The following is a 27,265-nucleotide window of genomic DNA, read 5'->3' on the forward strand; positions in this document are numbered from 1 at the left end:
TATACATCTATAAGAGGTTAAGATTCATTTAAACTCAAATTTAATAATCATACCAGTTAGTAAGCTTTTTGAAATATAACATATTTAAAATCTTATTAATCCTTATCCTACACGAATATGATTATCAAGATAGTCCTTTATATTTTTCGAATGATATTTACATGATATTTCGAACTAATTTTAGTTAAGATGTTAAGTTAATACATATAATATAATATCCATAGTCCAACCTTTGCGGCAATTAGGATTTAAAATTTGATTACAAATTAAAATATTTTTATCTTTTAAGTCAAATCAAAATCAATAATTTATGTTAATTAAAAATGTTTATCTCAATTCAATTTTTAATCTTTCAATTTAAATTAAGATTAAAGTTTTTTTTATTTCAATTCAAAAATGTTTATCTTTCAATTTAAATACAAAAATCCATTGTTTTATATCAACTCGAATATTTTTAATTACTGATCTCATAGACTCATGTCAATAAGAAGCTCTATTTTTGCAGCACTCATTAAAAATTACTACGCATCTTCTATTTTTTTCCCCCAAAATTATGAAAGGATAGTAATTAGACTAATTAAAAGCCAAGACAATGCAAAAAATGGAGAAGAAAATATAAGAAATCACATAGAAGCCACCCTAGTTTTGTCATCTTTGTAAACTTCACAAACAAACACACACACACACACCCACCCCCCGCTTCTACCATGAATTGCTAAAACTACTGACCCAACACGCTAAACCTACATAAGACAATGCTCAAAATTTACACTAACATCTACGGCTAAATAGCAGTTGATTGATAACAATTAATTTTCTTATCAAGATTAAGCCTCTTATCTGCATGTGTATACCACACAATCAGTAAGAGCATGGAGAATGAAAATTTGTTGACTCGAAATGCTCCCATATATTGCAACAACAATTGTTATACAAAATTCGAAATATAACATCTCTTACGTAGCATATAATATTATATGACAAATATTCTCTTTAGCATTGAGAATTGTCAATCAAATAGAGAAATCTAGTTTTTTGTACTTACCTTCCTACTATTTCACCAAATAAGTGCAGGTAGAACAATTTAGACTATGTCAAACGTAATATATACAATTGAAATGAAAATTAAAAAATAATGTATTAGCTTGTCATTCTACTATTAATTTATTTGCACAACAAATTCTTCTTGTCCATCTCTCTATTCCTCACCTTAAGTTTACTTGTTGAGGCCTTCAAGGACATCTCGTGATTGTTAAGAGCATAAATTGTTCAGTTATATATGTATATATTTAATTAGAGCTAGGTTGCTATCTTTCTCTTGAATGACTTTTAATTTGTGTAATTTTTTCATTTAACTATGAAGCACAATGTAAGTAACTTGATAGAAACTTCAAGAAAGGATGAGTTTATTATCAAAGTTTAACTTTTAAGCAAAAACTAAATAAATAAAGAAACCATAATTATTATGTACATTATAATCACAATCACTAAATGAAGAAAAAAAGAAGGAGAACGTACCTTTGCATAAAAGCCACAAATAGACATTATAGTGGTCACCGTAATCACACTCTTTTCTCATCTCTAGTTTAGTCCTGTAAAATTTACTCTATTTTCATTAATTAAGATAAGCTCATTAAATAAGGATACACAGACGAAAACATGAATTTCATTCAAATTAAAAAGCTAAAAATCATCATAATAAATAAATTATCAGTGCAAAGCAAAGCAGAGAGATGGGAAAAATTGCACATCTCAGTTCTCTTTGTTGCACTATTTATACAAATATATTGCTGTGCATTTAAAATTTAAATTTATTGTTATGCCGATCAGATATGCTAGAATAAGATATGATAAGGTTTATGGTTACCTAAGTAAAGCCTGGCTAATCTAATATATAGATTAAGACTAATTTGGATTTTTTTATTATCTCAATTCAAGAAAAAGAGTTATATCAAAATCAAAGCTTCTCATTATAATTTCAATCAAATTCTTTTAATCTTTCAGTCTAAATTAAATTTTTCTTTATCTCAAAATTCATATAAAGAAACTAAAAGACACATTTAAAAATTCCATATAAAACGTTAAGTTTATCAATTGAAAACTAATATTATTAATAATATTTATGATTAAGTTAGGATTTTGATTATTCGTATGATTATTATTATTAATAAATAATAATATTCTGTGCAAATAATACCTTAGTAACAATATTCCCTAAATCACGTTATGCATTATAAAAGTCAAATTCAAACTCTTTTTATTTAAGTTCAAATTCAAAAACTTCTTCCATAGATAAGATATACATTTAAAATGTGTAATTAAACATATATACAAAACAAAAGAAGACCAAGTTTAATACGTTAACCTTTTCCCATACAAAATTTTATACTTTTAGTTTCTTTCTTTCTTTTGTTATCAAAAAATTCTTTACATAAAGCAAATATGAATAAAGAGTAGCATTTAAATCACTATACTTTTATCTTTCAATTCAAACTTAAAGTCAGTTTAATCTTTAACCATGTCTTTCAGAAAGTATTTATCTTTCAAATTAAATTTAAAACATATTTTTTATATTTCAAGTCAAAATGTGGCATTTGATTAACAAATAACTCTTTTTAAAAAATTGAAATATAGAGCCCTAAAATTACAATAGTGATAAGGATGAAGTATAAATGTTTTGCTAAATACGGCCCTTTCAACATTATTCAAATTCAAAATTTATGTTTCACATAAAGTTCACATTAATTAAAAATTTTGTCCTAATTCTTAGTATAGCCTTGTCTTAAAATTGCCAAGTGGCTTATTATTAGCTTGCCACTTGGCTTAACCACATTGCTTATACCTCTCCTTTTATATATATATAGATTAATAAATTGAAACAATGAGAGTATATAATTATAATATAATTAATATTAATAAATGGCAATAAGCTCGTAGCAAATTAACATGTCCGCTTGTTTTTTTGTGTATTCTGATCATTACGGTTATAATGAAGCAATATATTATAATGAAGCAATATATTTTTAGGCAATAAATAAATGTCAATAAGCAAGCAGCACTCAACATGCCTACTTAAGTTTTTGGTGGTACCAGGGTCACAGTTAACATGAAGCAATATGATTGGACGATAAATAAGTGGCAATTAGCAGATCAACATGCCTACTTAGGGGTATTCTTGTCATTACAGTTAAAACTTAAAAGTGAAGCAATACGATTGGGTGAAAGGGAAATTTATTGTAGCTGCTGGCCTGCTGCATATATTTTTGGCCAAATTATCTAGATAGTCCCTTATACTTGACACTTCAAAACCTAATTAGTGATCAAACCGACACTTTAACTTAGCAAAAATTGTCGGGCTTAACTTATGATTTTCTTTCTTTTTCTTTTTACTCAAGTTTCTTCACGTATGTAGTTAAATTTTAACATTTCAAAAAATTATTCCATGTGGGTCTCATTATTTCTGCTTACTCCCCCTTCAGATATCTTCAGATTCTTCTTGTAATTTTATAGAAGAAAACCCAGTATGATAGAGTTTATTTCTCAAAAGTTCACTCAACTACTGTAATTGTAACACAAAAGTCGCTTAACTTTATTTTGTAACTGGAAAGTCACTCAACTTTCATCTTTGTAACACAAAAGTCACTTAACTTTGTTTTGTAACTTGAAAGTCACTCAACTTTCATAATTATAACACAAAAGTCATTCAACTCATTTTAGTCAACTTTTGATGACGTGGCATTTTTTTAAAAGTTAAATCCTTATTTAATATAAGCCCACCCATTTTTACCATTTAGTGATCCGCCCCACTAAACAGACCCGCTATCCAAATTTTTATAACAAAGCACTAAGGACTGAAATTTTACTAGTAATTTTTTACTGGTAATGTGACTGGATTCTCCTCCCTACTCAGGGATTAAAATTTTGCCTCAAGTTCATCTGGTTACTATGACACTATTGCTAAGCTATTTACAAGTAGTAACAGTACTTTAAGGAAATTTATACATTCTATTCACAAAATATTACGTAAATCAACTGAGTCTAGTTGTACCTTTGTTCTTCTTTTCATCTATGATGTATTCAGAATACAATTCCCTTGAGCAAGCAACTTGAATTTTACAAAGAACATCATAAGAAGTTGGTAGTGATTGCGGGGAAAGTAAATGCCCCTCGATAATCAACATTTCAATTCACTTAGTTAATGCAGGAGCCAGAAAGTAGTGATTTTGTTCAAAATTAGTACTATATTAATCCTCTACTTTACAAAAATTTATACTACTGATCAGTTCTCAGACATCCTCATCAAATCCTACACTAAATTAATTGGATAGCGGGTCAGGTTAGTGGGGCGGGTCACTAAATGGTAAAAATGGGTGAGTTTATGTTAAATAAGGATTTAACTTTTTCAAAAATGCCATGTCAGCAAAAGTTGACTAAAATGAGTTGAATAACTTTTGTGTTACAAAGATTAACTTGAGTGATTTCCAGTTACATAACAAAGTTAAGTGACTTTTGTGTTACAAAGAAGAAAGTTGAGTGACTTTCCAGTTACAGAACTAAGTTAAGTGACTTTTGTGTTACAATTGCGATAGTTAAGTGACCTTCTGAGAAATCAACTCCAATAAGATATGATTATACAAATAAATTTTTTATCTTTTCAATGTGCATACTGTAAAATCAAGCATTATACCCAACAAGTGGATATTTCTAAATATCAAATCTTGTACTAAAGAAATGGAGAAGAAAGTCTAAGGGTGAGGTCTAAATTCACTAAAGCTAACAAGAGAGCCTGGTTTTTGTTTTTGGGAAGAAGATGGAAAAGTTTGGTGTGGGGGGGGGGGGGAGGGGGGTGTGGGTCGTGAGGGGAAGGCAACTGGCGTGTTTAGTGGCTGGAAGTTTTTTGTTTCCTTAATTTATTTCTTTTACATACTTTTACTTTATTTTTTAAATATACTAGTATACGTACCCGCGCGTTGCACGGAGAAACAATTTAGACAAAATAACATGAAGTCCTTCAAGTTGTTAATCAGTTCTAAATCTTAACTCCTTGAAACTGATAAAATATCAATGCACTTATAATAATTACTGTTAAACACGAAGTCTATCATTCAAATGGCACATCTCTCAAATATGTGATTCCAATACTTAAGATAATGCCGTAGCAGATCACTAAATCCTGAAAAGCTTGAGCATAAGCCAGAGTACAAATTCAGAAAGATAACAAATTGAATTGACTGCAGAACTTTTTTTTTCCCTTTTACTTGGGAATGAACATAAGCATCAATCGTTCATACAAAAAGATAGTGCTTCTTGTACAGTTATAACGGATGACTCCTAGTTATTGGAAAGCTTACCTATGTAAGCTGATCATATTGCAATTAAACAACCCTGACAACACATCCAAGCAACCACAATACCCAGCAAAGCCCCAGCAAAAACCTGCGGTGGGGTATGGCCAAGAAGTTCTTTTTAGCTTTCCTTGACTGATGGGATGCCCTTCGAATAAGTCCTCAACGATCAGATTAGAACCTGAGATGACAGAATAAGATTTGATCAATCAGAAAGCTAAACATGTCCGTTAGACATATATGCAAGTCTCCACAGCAGTGATCCACCCACCAATGGTCGTGTAAAGGATCCAACCAACGAAAAGAGATTCCATTACTGTTCTTTGAAAGGGGCGTAGCTAGTTTTAGGTCGTCATCTACTACTATTGCTAATGCCTTATGATAACATAACAGAATAGATTGAACCATATAACAGTTGTTAACCCCAGAAAATCAAGCACAATCACCCTACGGAATATCTCAACCTGGCTATTCAAACTTCAAATAAGTATTAATCACATTGCACATCTTTTCATGTTAACGTGACTGTTGAATCTTAGTATCTTCTTCTTTATTACAGTAATAAATTCAAAGTATGATGTTATATCCCGTATTTTTAAACATTAGGATACTCTAAAGCTAATCGCGACAAGTTAAGGACAAGACTATTTTGGGATACGAGGTAGAGAATTTTAACTTCCGATTTTGTTTCAATGCACAAGTTGCTTATAAATTTTATTTGGTATAGAAATATTATTGGATATTAGGGATTAATTAACCATGATTAGATTATTAAGTGGGATTAATAACTTAATCATTTCACTAATTGGCCATTAGTGGCCGTGTGGGCCCCACCCGTGATATGGCCAAGTGTAATTGGCTCAAACTTTGGGTGGGCCACGTGTCCAGCTCATGGACATCCTATATATAGTAATTTCATGACTCATTCCTCAACTAGCTATTCATTTGTTCATCTTGCACCTTAGAGAACATAGAGATAGAAAAAATGGCTCTCGGCCATGGCTGAATCTTAAGGGAGTTTTCAAGCTTGGATTCAATTAATTATCTTGGTATTTCTAATCAAATGAAGGTCATGGAAACAAGGATTAATCATGGAAAGGCAGCAAGGATCTTTGTCCTTTTAATTTGCAAGTTCTAGCCATGGGGAAGTCAAGTGTTAAGGTAAGAATTGATCACTTTTCATATATTTTATGGTGAGTTTGGATGTGTTGTGAATATGTATAAATATGAATTGAATGTATAAAATTGTGTATGTTGATGTTGGAGAGTTGTCTAAGCCGTAGGGGGGCTGTTTTAGGAGAAGAATGGTGAATTGATTTTAATTGGTATTTTGGTTGTTGTTGTTATGGATTGTATGGTGAGAATGAAGGTTTAATGATTCAAGTTGGAGTTGTAATTGTTTGTGGGCTGTTGTAAAAGCTAGTATGATGTTAATATAGTTTCTTGCATTTATGTAAATGATGTTGTTAACGTGTGGTTGTTGGTAGAGTTCATGAAATTGGAAGAAAAGAATGTATTATTGTTATTCTTGTTGAGTTTGGAAGATTGCGGGTTGTATTGTATGTGGGTTGGGCTGTTTGGAATATTGTGCGGGTTGTCCGAAGCGTTCTCGAGTCTTGTTTGAATGGTCTCGAGTTAGCACTTAAACGTATGATCATTGATGTTGGCTTGATTGTATGTGGTTGGTTTGAATGTAAAGGAAATGTCGTCAAATTATATAGAAAGGAGTTACTAACGTTAGATTACATTTTGAATTCCCCCGTAGCCTAACCGTAGTTCTTGACATCTTAATATAGGTTAAAGTACTATTGGGCAGCGTATACGTGTGTGTTGCGAGTAAATGCTAAAGGTATGTAAAGCCTATCCCTTCTTTCTTTTGGCATGTCCTAGATGTAAGTAAGATATGATATGAGCTTTGGGGTAATTCTATTCACAAGTTCTGAGCATGATTTATGATTCTTATTCACTTCTTGATGTTAGAACTCTCAGGATAGTCGAGCTATTGCCCTCGAGTCTTTTATATGATTGAATAGTAAATGATGCATAAAAGTTTCTATTCCTAAAGGATTCTATAATGAATAATATCCTTAACTTTCATAAATTTGTCTCGTATTGATTTGATACATGTCTATGATCCTTGAGACTTTCCTTTATATAGTTCGTAATGACATTTAGAGAGAACTTAATATGGTTATCATCACGACACTCGAGAATTAATTAGTCTACTTATCTATTGAGTCTCAAAAGATGATTTGGGTGCATATGGTTACTTACTACTCTGCTCGTGCATACCGTTACATCTTTCACTGAGTCCCGGGCCAGGACATGTTTTCGTGCACAGATCCATTGCATTATTCACTGAGTCCCTCACTAGAGGGCCGGGACACGTTTTATGTATATGTATATGATGATATGATGACATGATGATATGATGATATGGGGATGGCGGCCAGGATGGCATATGATGACTTTATTCACCGAGCCCCTCACTAGAGGGCCGGGACACGTTATATGTACATGTATATGATGATTTTATTTACCGAGTCCCTCACTAGAGGGCCGAGACACGTTATATATGCATATGTACAGGATGATTATCTAATTATGTCACTAAGTCCCATAACGGGTTGGGTATGATATTGACACGTATGATTTATGTTCAAAGGTAAGCCTTGTGGTTTTCGGTTATTGTACTAGTTTTCTATACTCCTTATTTCGGTATGATCTGTTCTTATATTTCATGCTTTACATGCTCGGTACATATTCCGTCTTGACCCCTTTCTTCTGGGGGCTGCGTTTCATGCCCGCAGGTACAGATGCTCGTTTTGGTGATCCGCCAGCTTAGGATATCCATTCAGCTATCTTGGAGTGCTCCTTGTTTCGGAGCCTAGCCTTTTGGTACAGATCCTTCTATTGTATATATGTGTCTATCCAGGGGTACGGCGGGGCCCTGTACCGTCATATGATACTGTTGTTACTCTTAGAGGTATGTAGACATATGTGTGGGTTTGTATATAGTTACTGTTTAGTTCTGTCTGTATGATTTATGTTTGGGACGTCCCTATTCGTAGTGGCAGCCTTGATATATATATATATATATATATATATGTTTTGGGATGTTGTGTGTAGTGGCAGCCTTGTCGGCTTGCGTAGATATAAACATATATGTTTTGGGAGTCGTGTGTTATGGTAGCCTTGTCGGCTCGTGTATGGCGGGGATGTTCCCTTATATTATGATAGCCTTGCCGGCTTATGTACTATGATATCTGTTGAAAGTTGTAACTCCCCAGGAGACAGGTTGCTATGATACGTCTATATAATGCGACAGTTTTGAGACGACGTCTTGCCTTTTTATTTATAAGTTCCTTATTATGCTAGTTGTGGATGATTGTAGTTAACGTGTGCGTACGAGTGTCCAGCTCGGGCACTAGTCACGGCCTACGGGGTTGGGTCGTGACAAAAGTGGTATCGAGCGATTCATCCTCGGAGTGTCTACGAGACCGTGTCTAGTAGAGTCTTGTTTATCGGTGTGTTGTGCACCACATCTATAAACAGGAAGCTACAGGACATTTAGGATGTTATCTTTCCTTCTTACTCTAGATCGTGCGATAGAGCTGTATTATCAGGACGATTTCTCCCTAACAAATTACTATGTTTACAGTGATGCCTCCAAAGAAAGCGACAGCTGCCCAGAAGGGCAAATCAGTGGCTGGAGAGACCAGCCAGACCCGGAGAGTTACTAGGGCCGTGCCCCCCGATGCCAGGGTTGTGCTCGGTCGCCGAGCTCGCTACACCATCACTACCCTAGAGGAGCATAGGGCGGCGGCACCGGATCGGGGCGGCTCCACCGCCGGCTCCCGAGGTTCCGATGCCGAGCCTCCGGCTCCTCGGCCCGGGGACGGAGGATAGGGCCATGAGAGATGCGGTTCGATTCTGACAGATTAGTGTCGGCGGGCTCGCGAGCACGGATTAGGAGGTGACTATGCGGACGGACATGATAGTTTGAGGGCCGTGATTTCTTGACTTGTAATATATATATGGGTCAAAGCCCGCGGAGGATCCGCGGGAGTTTATTCGGCGGATGCGGCGCACATTGAGGATAATTAGAGCTTCCGAGGCGAGGTACGATTTGGCTTCGTATCGGTTGCGTGATGTATATAATTGGTATGAGTCACGGGAGTAGTCTAGGGGCGAAGATGCTAATCCCGGCGGTATGGGATGAGTTCGTGGAGGCCTTTACGGGCCATTTACGCCTCCGGAGATGAGGCGAGCCGAGTTGATAGATTCGCTACATCGAGGCGAGAATGGCGAGTGTTCGGGATTATAGTCTCGAGTTTGATTCGTTGGCTAGAACATGCGCCCACTATTGTAGGCGACATGGGCGATAGGGTGCATCGTTATGTGATGGGGCTGGATCGTTACTTGGTTGATAGCTGTATGATAATGGCTTCTCAGCCCGGTATGGATATTGCCCGGGTACAGGCTTATGCACAGGGGGTGGAGGATCGACATAGGGGGCGTCCGTCGGACAGAGATCATGACAGGGGCCAGCCCAAGAGGGCTAGATGAACGGTTATTTTGGGGAGTTTCGGCGGGCGGCCTCGGCGGCGGTATAGCGAGATATCCTCCCCGGCCCGGCCGCTAAAAGTATGATGTGTTCCCGGGTAGGAGGTTCGATAGCACAGGGTATTCAGGAGTCGGTCAGAGCTCCAGGGCTTTAGGTTCACAGATGCACAGGAGTGCAGGTCAGACGAGGCCATCTATGCCTCAGTGCTCTCGATGCGGTAGGCGCCATCCGGGGGAATGCCGTCTCGCTACTGGCGCTTGTTTTTCTTGCAGCCGTCAAGGCCATATTATGAGGGAGTGTCCGTATGGGGGTAGTCCGGTGGTGCGGCTGTAGTTTTGGGTCGATTCTTTGGTTCATCTCCTTACGTAGCTATGCGACATGGGGGGTAGGGTATGCCGATACCGGCGGGTCGTGGCGAGAGGCCGTGGCGGGGCTTCCAGTTCTAGCGGTCCTTCGAACCGCATATATGCTTTGGCTGGTAGACGGGATCGGAGGCGTCACCAAATGTGGTTACGGTATATTATTGATTTTCTCTCGAGACGTATATGCATTGATAGATCCGTGCTCCACCTTATCATATATATATCTCCCTTTGTTGCTAGTAGAATCGGGATAAAACTCGAATCGATTGAACCGTTTGAGGTAGCTACACCGGTAGGAGATGCATTATAGCAAAGCGGTATATAAAAGGTGTTTGGTGAATATATATAGTCGTCATACCTAAAGTATTTGATAGAGTTAGATATGACTGAGTTTGATGTTATTATGGGTATGGATTGGTTAGCTTCCTGTTATGCTAACGTTGATTGTAGAAACAAGATAGTTCGGTTTCAGTTCCCAGGGGAGCCAACTATTGAATGGTTAGGAAATACGGCATCGCCGAGGGGTAAGTTTATTTCATACCTCAAGGCAAGGAAGATGGTTAGAAAGGGTTATATTTATCATTTGGTTCGTGTGCATGACTTGAAAGCAGAGGCACCGACTCTTCAGTCAGTCTCGGTAGTCAATGAATTTCCAGATGAACTTCCAGGTCTTCCTTCTGAGCGGGAGATAGAATTTACTATAGATGTGTTTCCAGATACTCAGCCCATATCTATACCTCTTTGACGAATGGCCTGCGGGCGAAAGAATTGAAGGAGTAGTGAGAGATTTGTTAGAGAAGGGCTTCATTAGGCCCGAGTACATCACCTTGGGGAGCGTCGGTGCTTGTTCGTGAGAAAGAAAGATGGGTCGGCTTGCGGATGTGTATTGATTATAGGCGGTGAACAAGGTGACTATAAAGAATAGATATCCCTCCCCCGGGATTGATAATTTATTTGACCGGTTACGAGTGCTAAGTGTTTCTCGAAGATAGACTTGCGGTCGCTATCACCGGTGCGGGTAAGAGAGCGGATATTCCAAAAGCGCATTCGGGACCGATACGGGCACTATGAGTTTAGGGTTATGTAAGTGACGATGCTCCGCAGCTTTTATGGACTTGATGAACCGAGTATTCCAGCCGTTCCTAGATATGTTCGTGATTGTATTTATTGATGATATCATGGTCTATTCACGATCAGAGGAAGAGCATGCGAATCGTCTGAGAACGGTACTTGGGGTGATCCAACACCAGAAATTGTATGCTAAGTTCTCTAAATGTGAATTCTGGTTGACTTCAGTAGAATTCTTGGGGCATATTATTAGGGCTGATGGCATTCGGGTGGATACACAGAAGATTGAGGCCGTAAAGACTTGGCCCAGACCTATGACACCCTGCGAGGTACGTAGTTTTACGGGGCTAGCAGGATATTACAGGAGATTTGTGGAGAAGTTTGCTTCGATTTCAGCGCCTTTAACAAGGCTAACTCAGAAGGCAGCTAAGTTCCAGTGGACTGATGCTTGTGAACGAAGCTTCCAGTTGCTGAAAGAGAAGTTGACTACAGCTCCAGTTTTAACCCTTCCTGAGGGGTTAGACGGTTATGTCATTTATTGTGATGCTTCCGGTGTTGGGCTAGGTTGTGTATTAATGCAGCATGGCGAGTTATAGCCTATGCCTCCCGGCGGCTTTCGAAAAGCACGAAAGAAATTATCCTACTCATGATGCGGAACTAGCGGCGGTAATTCATGCTTTGAAGATATGGAGGCATTATCTATATGGCGTGCATGTTGATATTTATACGGATCATAAAAGCCTCCGAGTATATCTTTAAGCGAAGGAGCTGAATTTGCGGCGAGAGAAGATGGCTAGAGTTCTTTGAAGGATTATGATGTTGATATTCTATACCATTCAGGGAAAGCGAATGTTATAGCAGATGCACTTAGCCGCAAGTCTATGGGCAGCTTGTCGGACGTGCAACCAGAAAGGAAGGAATAGTCCGTGAGATTTATCAGCTAGCTAGCCTTGGAGTCCGTTTGGCTGATTCTGGTGGTACTGGGGTTTCTGTCCGAGGAGTTCTTTGAATCCTCTATTATGGAAGAGGTAAAGCGACGCCAGTACGAGGACCACGTTGCAGCGCGGTATAGAGAATAAAGACCCACGAAAAGGAGAAGACCCCATTCGAGATTACACCTGACGGAGTACTACTACATAGGAGTAGGTTATGTGTACCTGAGGTTGCAGGGGTGCGGCGACAGGTTATGGGAGAGGCGCACTATGCCCGTTATTCTATTCACTCGGGGTCTACAAAGATGTACCATGACCTCAGATGCTTGTATTGGTGGGATGGTATAAAGAAGGACATAGCAGAGTTTGTGGCTCAGAGCCCAAATTGCCAACAGGTTAAGATCGAGCATCGAAGGCTGGTGGATTATTACGAGAGATAGAGATTCGACTTGGAAGTGGGGAAGCAATCAATATGGACTTCATTACGGGTTTACCTCGCACTCACGGATGTGTGATTCCATATGGGTTATTGTAGATGGGCGACAAAATCGGCCCATTTTCTTCCTAAAATCGGGACTACTTATTCGCTGAGGACTATGCAAAGCTATATATTAAGGAGATAGTAAGACTTCACGGAGTTCCCACATCTATTATATCTGATAGAGGTGCTCAGTTTACAGCTCACTTCTGGAGATCATTCCAGGAAGGATTGGGGACACAGGTGAGTCTTAGCACAGCATTTCATCCTCAGACTGACGGACAGGCCGAGCGTACTATTCAGACACTAGAAGATATGTTGCGGGCCTGTGTTATTGATTTCAGAGGTAACTGGGATGATCATCTACCACTTATTGAGTTCGCCTATAATAATAGCTACCATTCTAGCATCCAGATGGCACCGTATGAGGCTCTGTATGGCAGGAAGTGCAGGTCACCTATTGGCTGGTTTGATGTTGGGGAGGCTAAACTGATCGGCCCAGATATGATTCAAGACGGTTGATAAGTGAAACTCATTCAGGAAAGGTTATTAGCAGCTCAGAGTCGACAGAAGTCATATGCAGATAATCGACGTCGACACTTAGAATTCCAGGTTGGTGATTGGGTATTCTTGAAAGTATCACCCATGAAGGGTGTTATGAGATTCGGCAGGAAGGGAAAACTCAGCCCGAGATATATCGGGCCTTATCAGATTGTCCGAAAGATAGGCAAGGTTGCCTATGAATTAGACCTACCATCGATGCGGGAAGCGGTACACCGGTGTTTCATGTGTCTATGCTTCGTAAATATATTGGTGACCCTTCCGGGATATTCCCCGTGGATGATATCAAGTGACAGAGGAGTAATCGTACGAGGAGAACCCTATAGCTATACTGGATCGTCAAGTGAGAAGATTGCGTACTAAAGACGTGGCTTCTGTTAAAGTATTGTGGCGAAACAATAATAGGGAGGAGATGACTTGGGAAGCTGAAGAGGAGATGAAGAAGAAATATCCTCACTTGTTTCCTATGCCTACAGGTAATCTAAACTCCTCGTTGATTATATTGATTGGTAAATAAAGCTATATGTTATAACAATAAAAGAGACTCCCCGAAGTGCTTATAAGACCCTGTAAGACTAGTATAACATTCGAGGACGAATGTTCTAAAGGGGGGAAGGATGTTATATCTCGTATTTTTAAACAATAGGATACTCTAAAGCTAATCGCGACAAGTTAAAGACAAGACTATTTTGGGATACGAGGTAGAGACTTTTAACTTCCGATTTTATTTCAATGCACAAGTTGCTTATAAATTTTATTTGGTATAGAAATATTATTGGAGATTAGGGATTAATTAACCATGATTAGATTATTAAGTGGGATTAATAACTTAATCATTTCACTAATTGGCCATTAGTGGCCGTGTGGGCCCTACTCGTGATATGGCCAAGTGTAATTGGCTCAAACTTTGGGTGGGCCATGTGTCCAGCTCATGGACATCCTATATATAGTAATTTCATGACTCATTCCTCAACTAGCTATTCATTTGTTCATCTTGCACCTTAGAGAACATAGAGATAGAAAAAATGGCTCTCGGCCATGGCTAAATCTTAAGGGAGTTTTCAAGCTTGGATTCAATTAATTATCTTGGTATTTCTAATCAAATTGAAGGTCATAAAACAAGGATTAATCATTGGAAAGGCAAGAACAAGGATCTTTGTCCTTTTAATTTGCAAGTTCTAGCCAATTGGAAGTCAAGTGTTAAGGTAAGAATTGATCACTTTTCATATATTTTATGGTGAGTTTGGATGTGTTGTGAATATGTATAAATATGAATTGAATGTATAAAATTGTGTATGTTGATGTTGGAGAGTTGTCTAAGTCGTAGGGGCATTTGTGTAGGAGAAGAATGGTGAATTGATTTTACTTGGTATTTTGGTTGTTGTTGTTATGGATTGTATGGTGAGAATGAAGGTTTAATGGTTCAAGTTGGAGTTGTAATTGTTTGTGGGCTGTTGTAAAAGCTAGTATAATGTTAATATAGTTTCTTGCATTTATGTAAATGATGTTGTTAACGTGTGGTTGTTGGTATAGTTCATGAAATTGGAAGAAAAGAATGTATTATTGTTATTCTTGTTGAGTTTGGAAGATTGCGGGTTGTATTGTATGTGGGTTGGGCTGTTTGGAATATTGTGCGGGTTGTCCGAAGTGCTCTCGAGTCTTGTTTGAATGGTCTCAGGTTAGCACTTAAACGTATGATCATTGATGTTGGCTTGATTGTATGTGGTTGGTTTGAATATAAAGGAAATGTCATCAAATTATATAGAAAGGAGTTACTAACGTTAGAATACATTTTGAATTCCCCGTAGCCTAACCGTAGTTCTTGACATCTTAATATAGGTTAAAGTACTATTGGGCAGCGTATACGTGTGTGTTGCGAGTAAACGCTAAAGGTATGTAAAGCCTATCTTCTTTCTTTTGGCATGTCCTAGATGTAAGTAAGATATGATATGAGCTTTGGGGTAATTCTATTCACAAGTTCCGAGCATGATTTATGATTCTTATTCACTTCTTGATGTTAGAACTCTCAGGATAGTCGAGCTATTGCCTTCGAGTCTTTTATATGATTGAATAGTAAATGATGCATAAAAGTTCCTATTCCTAAAGGATTCTATAATGAATAATATCCTTAACTTTCATAAGCTGTCTCGTATTGATTTGATACATGTCTATAATCCCTGAGACTTTCCTTTATATAGTTCGTAATGACATTTAGAGAGAACTTAATATGGTTATCATCCTGACACTCGAGAATTAATTAGTCTACTTATCTATTGAGTCTCAAAAGATGATTTGGGTGCATATGGTTACTTACTACTCTGCTCGTACATACTGTTACATCTTTCACTGAGTCCCGGGCCAGGACATGTTTTCGTGCACAGATCCACTGCATTATTCACCGAGTCTCTCACTAGAGGGCCGGGACACGTTATATGTATATGTATATGATGATATGATGATATGGGGATGGCGGCCAGGATGGCATATGATGACTTTATTCACCGAGTCCCTCACTAGAGGGCCGGGACACGTTATATGTACATGTATATGATGATTTTATTTACCGAGTCCCTCACTAGAGGGCCGGGACACGTTATATATGCATATGTACAGGATGATTATCTAATTATGTCACTAAGTCCCATAACGGGTTGGGTATGATATTGACACGTATGATTTATGTTCAAAGGTAAGCCTTGTGATTTTCTGGTTATTGTACTAGTTTTCTATACTCCTTATTTCAGTATGATCCTGTTTACTATATTTCATGCTTTACATGCTCAGTACATATTCCGTACTGACCCCCTTTCTTCGGGGGCCTGCGTTTCATGCCCACAGTACGGACGCTCGTTTTGGTGATCCGCCGACTTAGATATCCATTCGGCTATCTTGGAGTGCTCCCTTGTTCCGAGCCTAGCTTTTGGTACGATCCTTTTGTTGTATATATGTGTCTATCCGGGGGTATGGCGGGGCCCCGTCCCGTCATATGATCTTGTTGTTACTCTTAGAGGTACGTAGACATATGTGTGGGTTTGTATATAGTTCTTGTTCGCCCGTACGTATGATTTATGTTTGGGACGTCCCCATTCGTAGTGGCAGCCTTGTCGGCTTGCATATATATATATATATATATATATATATATATATGTTTTGGGATGTTGTGTGTAGTGGTAGCCTTGTCGGCTTGCGTAGATATAAACATATATGTTTTGGGAGTTGTGTGTTATGGTAGCCTTGTCAGCTCGTGTATGGCGGCGATATTCCCTTATATTATGATAGCCTTGCCGGCTTATGTACTATGATATCTGTTGAAAGTTGTAACTCCCCAGGAGACAGGTTGCCATGATACATTTATATAATGCGACAGTTTTGAGACGACGTCTTGCCTTTTTATTTATAAGTTCCTTATTATGCTAGTTATGGATGATTGTAGTTAACAGGTGCATACGAGTGTCCAGCTCTGGCACTAGTCACGGCCTACGGGGTTGGGTCGTGACATATGAGATGCATGCACTCAATGTGGTATAATTTCTTTGCTCACGAATTATAAATCTAGAAGCAATACATTACAACATAAGGCTATGAGTACCTAGTAATGCTTTCAAGAAAGGTATAGGGAATGAATTTTTGTTCATTTATTCATTCTCAACAAATAAATCCATTATCTCTTCCTTTATTTGGAAGCAAATTGATTTTTTTTAGAATATAGATGACTTACCTGACAAAGAGGGACACAGACATAATCAAAGTAAAGCATTTCATTCCAGCTGATGTCTAATCTCGCTAGTCCTCTTTATAAGGGCCTTAATTCAGGTAAAAATTTGAACTTGTACTTTGATTTTTAGAGTAACCTGAAAAACAATTGTCATTAGAAAATGTCCCTACAAGAAAGGATAAGAGAAACAGAGAAACAAATGGAGAACTGACAAAGAATGACTAATATCATTCTATGATAAGAAGCTGTTAAAGTTTAAACAGAACTTCAGAATCAAAATATATCCTAATAAGTCTCCGAGATACATGTAGATAGCATAACAAAACAATCGGCTCACATATTTTTGGCATACCAATTAGCTTAGAGTAGACGTAACTTGGCATTCAACTGCATCACAATCAGACGCCTTTGAACGGATATTGAGAACAGTAGAGAAGTACCGAACAAATATTAACCTTCAGAAGGATGGGCGAGAAGAATTGAGCAAATAGATGTCGCTTCTGCTTCTTTAACTTGTCATAATCCTACAGACCACTGCTTTTGCCGATCCACACCTTGCTCCTGTATTCATATGTGAAATGCAGGAATAAGTAAAAGTCATAAGGTGTCAATTCACAAATCTATCATCAGATTTAAATGTGTGACAAAACCAAAATCAAGCGAAAGTTGATTGTATATCAATTTTACCAGAAAGTCCTTTGTTTTCTCTTATTCCACCTCCATCAACGGAGCAATTTTTTCTTGTAAACCTCAACATCCTTTGCGAGAACTCTGTTGTGAAAGGTTAGACATGTTTGTAAGTTGTTTGTTAGTGTATTTAAAATGGACATAAGAATTTATTAGCTCAAAGTAAATGATAATTGAAAAAGCTAATGTTGATGAGATAACTGATTTGCATACCAATTAAAGTTTCCGACTATTGCTTCTGAAGCTTATTTCCAAGATGGTTCAATAAAGACGCATCAAGGCAGTCGTGTTGAAACTTCAGATCAGATTTTCTTTCATTATCCAAGTAAATTACTGAAAACTTTTTTGTACACTACATTTGTTGCTTCATTTGCAATTTCTCCATCATCATCATACACCGGAATCTTTAATCCCCTTCTTGTTGTCACGCGTGATAGGGCAACATAAAGCTACCCATGTGTGAACACTGATTTCTTCAAATATAACCCAACATGAGATAATGATTGCCCTTGACTTTTATTAATATTCATGGCAAAAGATACAACTAATTGGAAATTTCCTTCACTGGAACTTAAAAGGTATTCTTGCATCAGATGGAGTCAATGACATTCGCGGAATGAAAACCTTTTATCCAGCCATATTTTCGGATAAACCTTTTGCTTCGGTAACCTATTTCCAAGTCTAGTGATGACTAATCTTGTTCCATTACATAGCCCGGAAGCTTGGTCTGTATTTCTCAATAACATCACTAGGACACCCACTTTCAAAGTGATCGCATGATTTGGAATTCCGGAGCACTTAATAGTGTTTAGGAATTGTGTGTATGTATGTGTTCCAAACCTGTAAAAGCATCGTCCGACATGCAGATTGTATCAGAACTCAAATATGTTTTTGCTTGACTATGGTTTAATCAAACCATGTGTTCATTGATTGATTCAACCATGTCAAGAGTAGGAGCAAGAATTCCTCTTTGTTGTAGGTATGTTATGTCACTGCAGTGGCTAAAAAAAATCTGGATATGTACTTTCCACAATTGCGTGCAAATTGTTCCCCCCTGCCAAATACGAATAGATATATTTTTTTAGCATATGTAATTACAAAAAGCATCCATAATCAGATGACATGTGTTTATTCTTACTCATCATCTTCTAGTTCGAGATTGATAAACTTTCTCGAAACTCCATCTCGTTTGAGCATTTGTACCTCACCAAAACTGACGATTTCTCCGATCACATCTGAAGAATTATTAGATATTAAAATAAATAGCAGAAAAGATGATAGTTAGAAATTCAAGCGAAAATTGTTTTTACCGAATAATTCAGTCTCATTCACATCAACCTTTCCTATCAATTGATCGTATGGTCGCAGATCAAAGATTATCATTGGGAAAAGTTGATCTGTTTTTTCAGCCACTGTTATTGGTAGAGTAAAATTCAGCCTCAACTATGTTTTGTCGTGTTGAACTTCTCCTTATTTGGACAAACAATAAAGTTTGCCATGTGACATAATCCAAGGCCATTAATTTTTGTTTTGAAATTATGCACTACTGACTTCCCAATGGTAGCGTGTATCCGATCCCCCTACAAAGAAATCACATTAATTTCCAATATATAGATGTGTGAAGAGGAGGAGGACCAACGACAAAACTAAAAATTTAGCTCAGTTAGTGCAGGTAAAATGATAACTTTATTATTAGATATCATAAAAATTCTTACGTATTCATTCAGAAGCATCTTTCATCTCTCATTCCAGAAAAGCTCTTGTTTCATCTCTATAGGTCCAACAATTTAATCTACTACTGGGTGTTAATTCTAGAAGCTATTTAGTTTTCATACTACATTCTTCAGACATTCCAGACTACTCTTTTCAGTAATCTTCATCTTATTCGGCTGGGTGTTACCATTCACGTAGGCCTTTATTCAACTTTTGTACTTTTATTCTTCCATTGTCTGCATATTTGTGTATTTCATGGTTGAAGTTTGGCTGATTTTGCCATTACTTTGCCCAACTTTGTCTTCAATATTCTCCCGTTCTAATTATTATTTATTTGATATCTCTGTTTTACTCTGAATATGTTTCTTTTGCATGATATTACTTGTCTTTAGACTTTCAAGGGCTAATTCATTATTTAGATTGAAAATTTTTCAATACCATTCTGAAGCGACAGATAAACACCCCCATCTAAAAGTATTCTTACAGCATATCGAACCACGGGGAAAATCTTTGAATGAAGATTAGGCATTTAGGATAACGGAATGTGGTTAGCCATTTCGTTAAAATAGATGTTACATACAACTTCTTTTTTAAAGAGATTCAAGAATTTAGTAACACCAAGCGAATGATCGGCTATTTTGAGTAAAGAAGCAAAATAAATAACATATGCTAAAGAAATTATTCACCTTGCAACTGAAATGCTACAAAAAGTAAATTTTATTCCATATCTATTAGATGTAGAAATATTTTATATAACCCATCATACTTGGTAATCACTCTCCAGTGGACTATAACTATAAAAAACAAAAATTACATAAAACTAAGAACTTCTCTACCAATTTGGCTGAGGTGTTTTAGGTTATAACAAAGTTGTTAAATACATACATATAGAAATTAAGAAATTGAACGAAAAATAGAACAACTAATGTAGATTTGCAACTTAACAAACAAAGCAGCAAAATGAATTACCTTTTCATCTTGTAGTACCAATTCAATGGACGAAGTAGTTCCTTCATTGTAACGATCTGGTATTTCCCACATACGGACAACCCGAACCACCAGGTTCCATTGCATTTTTGAAATAGTGATATCCTTGATGAAGTCAGCCATACTTTGCAGAAGCCGTATATTGATAGTAGTAGCAAGCTGATTTGAAGATGGTTTGGAATATGGGTGTATTTGATAAATAGAAGTTGGTTTGATAAGTAAAAGATGACATCGTCAGTTTGAGCAGTTCCATATGGTCACCCACTGAAGTGGAAGGGGAGAACGTGAGTTGTGATGGTTGAGCGACGTGAGTTGCTTAGGTTTTGCAGAGGAAATTTAGGGAAAGTGGGATGTAATACATATTAGTTTTAATTTTTTTTTTTTTTTTAAAAAAGAGGAGCCCAGCTTTGAAATGTAGAGGACTAAAGTTTAGCACCATCCGTGTAAATCTGATTGGTTCTTTTTTCTATATTTTGAAAAGAAAAAAAAGAGGAGTCCAGCTTTGAAACGTGGACTAAATTTTTTGCATCATCCGTGCAAACCTGAAACGTGGCTCTTTTTTTTTTTTAAAAAAATTTTTTTGCTTCCAAATGTTTTGGAGCTTTGTCTTATAATGTGACAGATGTCAAAGTCTGCTTATGCCACTTGGCTGAATGTGGTGCTTTTTTCCTTGGCTTTTAATAATAGATAGATTTTAGTTATATTTGTTATTTCTTAAAAATTTACATGGGTCATACGATAATTGATTCACTTAATACATCATGAGCAAGTGTATTTCACACACTTGACTTTATGTATGCGGGTGTTTAAAAGATAGACTTTTGTCAAGTTCAAGTGTCTATTTGGTCTCTGACTATATTTTAGCATATATCTTACAAAACGTGTCAAGTTTAAGGGGCATATCTAGGGATTTGGCCCATATTTTTTGAGTGTCCCAATCTAATAGCCCTTTGCTTATGTCATTATACATCACCACATTCTTTTTCACACGGTTCAGTTATGTAGCTCACGTCCCCAGCCCAATATACAATTCTTCTATTATTTACTATAATTGCACACTAAACTATCTTTAGCTTTTAAATTGGTTTATAATTAGTATATTAAATTAGGATTTTATTTGTCAACCGTGAAAACTATATATTTTTGTTTTCCAATAAATTTACATAAAGACAAGTGACATTATAGTTTGCATATAAGGACATTATATTGGACTTGATCATATTAATTTATAGGCATAGTTAAGTTGTTTGTTGATATAATATAAAACAAAATAATAAATATTTTATACAATATAATATACCAAATTATAACTTCACATTTTAGTTACTTGTAATTTTTGTCATCAGTACACAAAGAATTAGTCGTATATAGAATTAAAGCCTTTCGAGTATAGTTTCCAACGTCGCAAACCGTTCGTCATTTGGACTTTCTTATGGGAAGTTATGTGTGTTTACTAAAGTATAGCTGACAGATGAAAAGCGCGGAGAGCATATTGCCAAAACTGAGATCACGCTTGCTGTCACGACCCAAAATCCCAAAATAGTCGTGTGGGCACCTGCCCTAACCCGTGGGCGAGCTCAAGTAAAAGTCAAAGTCTTTCAACATAACATAAAAGTGGAAATAAACATGGTCTCATAACTCATAAAATACGGAAATCTAAGCCATACATCTCCCTAAAACCTGAAAGTCATAAGTAAAGGAGCCACTAAATACGGAGTACAAGTCTGAATACTACAAATATTGTCTGAAAAGTAAAGACAGGAAAGTAAGATGGAAATGGAGTCTAGTGCCGCTAAACAGCCAGCAGCTCACCCTAAAGACTCCAAAGTAATGCCTCAACGGTCGGCGGGAACTCGTCCACTACTCGAACTCGGAATAGAACATGCACACTAAAAGGTGCAACAAGTGTAGAGTGAGTACGGGGAAACACGTGTATTCAACAACATCGTTGACCGACCCTCAAAGATTCATAATCACTTAAGCAAATAAGAGTAGAAAGTCCATAAATCAAGTAAGTCACCAAAATCCAGTTCTTCCCAAGAACCCATACAAAAGTCAAGTAATGAAAATGCAATCAAATAAGAATGGTATGCAATGCAATGGCCAATATGCACCAGTATACACACCATCCTGTAGTAGGTTTAACGTGACCCATGGGGGACTCCTGAGGTCCATATACTCACCCGAAATTCCAGATCCTCCAGATCACATTGGGTATCCAACCGATAGGCTATATTGTCATCATTACTCCATCTAGTACCATATCCATTCAGGCCACCACTGACCATCCCATATGATTCATCAATAAACATGACAATGATATTATATGAAGTATAAATGAATATGCGTACAGCATGTAACTTCATGATATCAAGTCAATGCCAAAAGATAGTTTCTTCTTATTGTTTAGACGAGAAGCGGAGGGATGAATGCAATATCACAAAGATTAAAAAAGTATGGCTATCATAAGCCCATGTCACCATCAAACAAGTAGATTTAACAACTACCAGCTAATGCTCATATGCTTTGGCATTCTCTACTTCACACAATTATTCCTTGTCATTAATATACACCCAACATGGAACTGGTACCCGTACAAGTTCTCGTCACCTCACGAGTACAGGACCCCCAATTCCCTATTATTCTCCTTAGTTACATTAAACCAACATAAACAATTCATAAAGAGTCTAGTAAGTCTCAACTTGCCTTAATTACAAAGCCCAAACGATCAATCCATGGTCTTGACCTTTCTTTGAGCTTTTGAACAAGCCCAATCTGTTCAAATATGGAATCTACCTAATCATACGAGTCCATAGACACCCATATTATTATACTAAACTTTCGGGTCCCAAAAGTCAACCTAAAAACCAATGCTGAGCCCCAAAGGTCAAAACTATAATTTCATGGCAAACTCAGCTTACCCATAGCTAAAAGGTTAAGAATCTCAAAAATCATTAAAATTCGATCACAAATCGACCTTCAATTTGATAATTTACCTAAAAATCCAATTCCATGAAAAAACCCAATTTCAAAGATAAAATCATGGATGAAATAGCTAAGTAAAGGATGGAATCAGGGAGAAACACTTACATTATGATTAGAAACTTAACCCCGAGCCAAAAACTTGAAAATTGCCCTTGAAATCACCCAAATCCGAGCTCCCAAAAATTGATTTATGAACAGTGAATTCGAAGTTGGAATTTAATTCTGCCCAGGAGTCATTTACTCTTCGTGATCGCGAGGCCCACCATCGTGATCGCGAAGCACTACCCGGACCTGGCCCATTTTCCCTTCATTGCGGTTGCGATCAGCCCAACCGTGTTCGTGATATCCGACCGCTGACTCATCATAGTCGCGACACCTTATACGCGATCGCGTAGAGGGAAACCAAACACCAGGCATCAAAAAAGTAGTGTCTCCCAAATTCCGATCCAACACCCAAAACTCATCTGGGACCCCCCAGACACAAACCAAATACGAATTTAAATCATAAAATAAGCTATGAACCTGCTCGCGCACTCAAAACACTGAAAAGAGGTCGTCTTGACCCGATGTAGCCGCAGTCAACTCCAAATCCTTAACTTAACTAGTTTTTCAACCAATGACTCAAATCACAACCGAACCCCTCGGGATCCGAAACAACGATCAACGAAGTCATAAGTCACATCCGCATCTAATGGAATCGATGAAATTTTGACTTGGATCCATTTACCCCCACTGTTGACTTTGGTCAAACATCCTCATTTCCTAACTTAAGAACTTCCAATTCACTAAATCTGATCCGAAACTCACCTGATTTCCTCAGGAGCTGCGCTACCTATCTCTGCAAGTCAGAAACACCAGGATAAAACTATGCGAAGTTGTTAGGTTGCACGACCTACTTCCTATCCTATGCAGTCTCCAATTTTTGCCTACGGGATGGAACATAATACTCTACATGTTCTATGCTAGCGTCTTGTAGAATATAAATTGCAGGTAAGTAAAGAACATAGTGAATTTTGCGTGGAAACCACACGGCTCACAAGGGATAACAAAATCACGACCTACACCTCTGTAGGATTTACCCCAAACTTCACTTACAACAGTGAGCCTCTGCAAATTCAACTTACAAACTCTGTAATGTAGAAACTAAATCTTTGGGTTGTGTCGCGCTCGTATTCGATATATCACCGTAGGTTTTTTGGCCATAAAGGATACCATATTTATCAAACGACCTTTGTTTTGTATTTCTATTGAACCATTAGATCCGTATAGTAATTACGAAGCTATAGCAAAAAGAATCGTCGCATTTCGCCTTCATATGAGGAAGTTATGGTCATTTTAGCACGGAAAGCTGTTGCTACACCTGGTGGGTCCAACGAAATATCTGTGTATAAAAAAATCAAATTGCGTTCATTTTGTATTTTGAGCATATCTTGAGTTCTAGAGCTCTGTTTGAGGTAATTTTCATGGAGTTGTTCTCGTCTCAACGAGGGGGTAAGTACCTAACCTTTATTTTCATGTTTCCTTAAGTTTGTTTTCATTGGTTATCAATTTTACCCGAGTTTGATTGGGAATCATTAATTTGAAACATGGTAAATCATGATTTTGAAGATCAAGGTGATGTATTTTTAAATGGATTTTCTGGATCTAGACTAATTAACCTATGGGTAAACTAACTTTATCATAAATTTTCAGTTTTGCCCTTGTGGGCTCAGGGTTATCATTTTGGGTTCGTTTTGGGGTTTCGAATTAGAGTATAGCACTATGGGTATCATTGGACTCGTTTAAACTCATAGGGTTCTATTTGAACTATAGTGAACCCCATTTTTTAGTGAAATTACAATTTTACCCTTATGGCTCGGATTTGGCTATTTTGGGTCCATTTTTGGGTTTTTGGTAAAACTATAGCATTATGGTATCCTTAGGTTCGTATTCTAACATAGAATTCGTACTTAATATATGTTAATCATTCCAAGGCTCTCCGAAGAAGAAAGCTACAGCTTAAGTGCATTTGTTTGTGGCTCCTGTTCGGCATTCCCGATAGGTTATGGCTTATCTTTTGTTAGACTTCGGTTAGCGAATCATATGTAGAGTTAGGGATCGTTGGAGAAATCATGTACACCTTCGGGGATGAAATTGGGATGGATTCCTAGGTTGGTACTGTTGTTTGGTTTTGGAATGTGGCCTTGTTGTGATTTATTGGCTTGTTGCCACGTGTCTGATATTATATTAGATGCTTAGTCATCTTATCATGATTGAAATATTTCTATCCCTCGTTATTGGTATTATCTTGGACAGAGGAAAGAACTCGACTTGTTATTGATATCGAGAGGCTTGTCCATGTGTGGCGCGATTAATTTGATATCTTTGTCATCATTCATTGATATTATGCAGTGTACTCAATCTTATTTTTCATGATACTCTTATATGAATACTTAGTGACTTATTCATGGTTGTGAACCCGTATCTCTCAGTTATTGGTTATTGACTTGTGAAGAGGGAGGAATTGATATTGATCTTCTTTATTGGGCTATGCGTACATATGTGGCACGGTCATCATTGATATACTATTGTTGGCATTGATATCATGCATGCATTCATACTCATATATTTGAATCGGGTTGCATGCCGCAACATACATATATATACATATATTGGACCGAGTTGCACATTTCGCAACATTGACTTAGATCGAGCTATGCGCCACAGCAGGTGCATGGACTTCGCGGGTCCCTATGGATCATGACTATTGAGGCGTAGATATCATCCCCCAGAGCACGTGTGTATCATTAAATTGCATTGCATTGCATTCATATTTCATTCACTCATACATCTGATTTCTGGTAGTGGTTATTTATCGTATTGTACGGTGCTCGTGAACATTGATTTTCTGGTGGGTTATTGATTTGAGATTGTCGTGTGCTTGATTAATATATATTTGGGAATTGATAGATTCGAGGATGAGAGGCTTTCTCCTAGGTTGAGACTTGAGGTTACGGAGTAATATTGTTGGTTGTACTAGCGTTTATGGTTATTCTGAGGAATCTTGGGAAACTTGGCAAGACTTGTGTTTAGGTGCTTCACCATAGGCTATGATTCGGTTATTGATCCTTATGTACTTGATTTGTTATTCTTGGACTGTGTGGTGTGTATACCTGATTGTGATCATGTCTATTCTTCATTCGCTTTCTTTATATATGTTAACTAACTGTTGTTGGCCTATGATGCCTACTCAGTATGTGTTGTTTGTACTGATTCTACTTTGCTACACTTTTTTCATGGTGTAGAGTTTGAAACAGGTTCAATTTCACTTCCCGTGATTGATTTTCTAGGCCTGATTTGCGAGTATCTAGGGTGAGCATCTGACGAGTCGCTACTCGGAGACTCCTCTATCCCTGTCTTTATTTTCTTCCATTCAGATAGATGTGTTTAGCATTTGAGACTTGTATTTTCTAGACATTACTTTGTTACTCTTGTACGAGTCAGACCGGTTCCTTGGGGATTGTATATATTATCTGCACTTATGATTATTTATGATTCAGGCTTCTACTTATTCTGCTCTATTTACTTTATTATGGTTTGAATTGATGATTTGGGAAAGGGTTCGCCTACGGAGGTGGGAAATGGTAGGTGCCCACGCGACTTAGTGAAACTGGGTCGACAAGTTGGTATCAGGGCCCTAGGTTACCCAGTCTATAAGTACAAGAGCATGTCTAGTAAAGTGTTGAGGATCGGTACGATGAGCTTCGTACTTATCTGCGAGAGGCGATGAGACATTTAGGAAACTTCCAATTCTTTCTTTTCTTTGTCTACTTCATTCAAATTAGTATCTAGTCGATTCTAGTTAGAATTTGAATATCTTTATCTT

General features: G+C 37.4%; 1 long non-coding RNA gene across 4 annotated transcripts; it reads right to left on the minus strand.

Moving 5' to 3' along the window:
- Positions 1 to 5,144: 5,144 nt before the first annotated feature.
- LOC132056781 (uncharacterized) lies at positions 5,145 to 20,780 on the minus strand. Of its 4 annotated transcripts, none has more exons than XR_009414938.1 (7): positions 20,398 to 20,780; positions 19,026 to 19,295; positions 17,929 to 18,950; positions 17,716 to 17,799; positions 17,381 to 17,589; positions 17,032 to 17,164; positions 5,145 to 5,526 (listed from the first exon to the last, which is right to left on the minus strand). It is a non-coding gene; the product is annotated as an uncharacterized LOC132056781 (long non-coding RNA). The 4 variants fall into 4 exon arrangements; XR_009414937.1 differs by having other exon boundaries at positions 17,366 to 17,589; XR_009414935.1 differs by having other exon boundaries at positions 17,032 to 17,589; positions 20,398 to 20,779.
- Positions 20,781 to 27,265: the final 6,485 nt, after the last annotated feature.

The sequence above is a fragment of the Lycium ferocissimum genome, chromosome 5 (assembly GCF_029784015.1).
Source record: "Lycium ferocissimum isolate CSIRO_LF1 chromosome 5, AGI_CSIRO_Lferr_CH_V1, whole genome shotgun sequence".
Taxonomy (NCBI): Eukaryota; Viridiplantae; Streptophyta; class Magnoliopsida; order Solanales; family Solanaceae; genus Lycium; species Lycium ferocissimum.